Source organism: Sturnus vulgaris, unplaced genomic scaffold (genome assembly GCF_052056855.1).
Source record: "Sturnus vulgaris isolate bStuVul1 unplaced genomic scaffold, bStuVul1.hap1 Scaffold_156, whole genome shotgun sequence".
In the NCBI taxonomy this organism is placed as follows: domain Eukaryota; kingdom Metazoa; phylum Chordata; class Aves; order Passeriformes; family Sturnidae; genus Sturnus; species Sturnus vulgaris.
In genome coordinates this window covers 2,078,505-2,081,004 of record NW_028276073.1, presented here as the reverse complement: position 1 = coordinate 2,081,004, position 2,500 = coordinate 2,078,505, and the positions used below count along the sequence as shown (strand labels likewise).

The window sequence follows — 2,500 nt, the reverse complement described above, 5'->3', positions numbered from 1 at the left end:
CGGGGAGAGAGAGAAACGCGACAGCGACAGAGAGAGGAGGGGAGGGCTTCGCGGGAAGGAGGAGGGGGTCGCACCCCCGTCCCCGGCGCTCTCGGCCTCGCGCGCGCGCGGCAGCACGGCACGGTACCCCCGCGGTACCCACCCGCAGACAGCCGCCCGCACGGGGGGGAGAGCCCGGGGGCGAGGCCCGCGCCTCGCCTCCCTCTCGGCCCTCTCGCTCTCTCGTCTCTCTCGCACGGCCCACGGCGGCGTCTTCGACGCCGACTCTCGCTCTCCCCGGCCACCGCCACCGCACCGCGGCACGGCCCCGGCAAGGACGAGCTCCGCCCCAGCGGCTCGTTCCGGGAGCGGGGAGCTACGGAGCGCTCCCCGAGTCTGCATTTAGGGGGACGAAGGCCCTGCGCGGCGACGACGACGACGACGTCGACGTCGACCGCGGGCAACGGGCCTGCGAGGCAACCCCAGCCGCGCCGCCGGGGTGGCCCCCCCGGACGGCGATTGATCGTCAAGCGACGCTCAGACAGGCGTAGCCCCGGGAGGAACCCGGGGCCGCAAGTGCGTTCGAAGTGTCGATGATCAATGTGTCCTGCAATTCACATTAATTCTCGCAGCTAGCTGCGTTCTTCATCGACGCACGAGCCGAGTGATCCACCGCTAAGAGTTGTCTGGCTTTCGGGACCGCTCGCGTGAAGCGGCCCCTTTTCTGTTTCTGCAGGGACGCGCGCGCCCCCGCGCGCCCCGCTTCGACCGTACGAGCACACACAAACGGAGGAGGAGGAGGAGAAAGCGCGGGGCAAAAAAGAGAAACCCCGCGCAACGCTCCGAAGGTCGGCCAAAGAAAGGCGGAGGGGCCCGCGCCCCCGACCGCCTCCCCCCGCGAGGGGAGACGCCGCCTCGCGTGCCGTCCTTCGGAGGCGGCCCAGGCGCCCGGGCTCGGCCCGACCTCCGCGCGGAGGGGCTTGTGCGGCAACGCGCCGGACCGCGGGGGGCACGGTGGCCCGCCCGGCCTCTCGATCACGGGACGACTACGCGTTCGCGGGCCGGGGGCGCGACCGCCGGCCCCCGCCGCTCCCGGCTCACTCCCTGGCTTCTCCTTTTCACCGCTCCGCCGACTCGCGGAACGCCGCCGCGCCAAAACGCGGGGGCCGGCTCTCCCGCCAGCGGCCCCTGAACGTCGCCCGAAACGCCACGCGGCGGCGGGACCGTTCCGCCGGCGCAACCCCTGGCGCGGGACCGCTTGCCCGCCGGAAGGCGAACGCCCGGCGGGCCGCGCTCCGCCACCGGCGCCGGAGGCGGGACGCCGCCGAGACCCGAGCCGGCATCGCGGAGCGCCCGAGGTCTGCCGCTCGGCAAAACCCCTCCGCCACCCGCGGCCGCACTCCCGGGACCGCCGCCGCTTCGCACCGCCGAGCTGCCCTTCCGCGAGCACGCGCCCAGCGGGCAGGCGTACGGCGGCTGAGCCGGGGGGCACCGCCCGCTCCCCTCGTTTCCACTCGGGGACCGGACGGGGAAGCGCCCCCGCGGCCGCCCCGCACGCCTCCCCTTTTTTTTGGCCCACACGCGGCCGGGAAGGGCGACGGGGAAGCGGACGGGCGGGGCCCGGGCCGGGACGGCCGCCGGTGAAGGCGGGCGCCTCGCGGCCGACCGTCCCCCCCCCCCGGGGGGGGCGGGGACACTCGCCGAGCGGCGACGCCGCCGCTCGGCACGGGGTCGCCCGCGCCCGCCGGACCTCCGGCGATGGAGGAGCCGGCCGAGCGCTGCGCCCCAACGGGCGGGGACAGCGCTCCGAGTCAGGGGTGGCCGGCGGCCGGCGCCGCCGCGGTGCGGTTCGAGGCGACAAGGCCGTCGAGGCGAGAGGCGCGCGGTCGCGCCTGACGCGGCGCCGCCCGCGAGCCCGCGGCGGCGGCTAAGGAGAAAGAGCGAGAGAGCGCGGCGGGCCCCGGCGGCCGCAACCCCGCAGCTGAGGTAGGTAAGGCAGAGAGCGCGCGCCCTCTGCCGGCGTCGCCCCGCATCGCAGAGGCCAGCGGGGTCGGCCCCCCGCGGCCGATCGCGCGCCGCGGCCTCTCCGCCGAGACCGGGCCGCAGAGAGGGGGGGGGCAGGGCGCCCCTTCCCCGGCCCGGCACGGGTGGCCCCCGCGCGCGGGCAAGCGCGGCGGGACGCCGACGACGGCGAGCGCGGCCGGTCGCGACGGACACGCCACCGCAGGGGATCGGCGGGAGTAGCTCCCCACCCCTCGATGGCGCCCCGCGCCGCCACCGCCCGACACCCGCTGCCGCCGCCGCCACCGCCGCCGCCGCCGCGGCGGGGCCGTGCCGGGCCGCCCGAGTCTTTAAACCTCCGCCCGGCTCGGCGGCCCTTTCGGCCCCCAACAGGCGTTTGACGACGCCGAGGGAAACCGGCAGGAGACCGCCGAGGCGCGAAGCGCTAGGTACCTGGCCCTGGGGTGAGGGAAACGACCTGCATGGCCCCGCCGGGGTGCCTCCCCCGCTGCCACCCTCG

The 2,500-nt window shown here is 76.9% G+C and overlaps 1 non-coding gene across 1 annotated transcript; it reads right to left on the bottom strand.

Moving 5' to 3' along the window:
* Positions 1–510: 510 nt before the first annotated feature.
* On the bottom strand, positions 511–663 carry LOC148219161 (5.8S ribosomal RNA). The gene has a single exon (XR_015799838.1). It is a non-coding gene; the product is annotated as a 5.8S ribosomal RNA (ribosomal RNA).
* Positions 664–2,500: the final 1,837 nt, after the last annotated feature.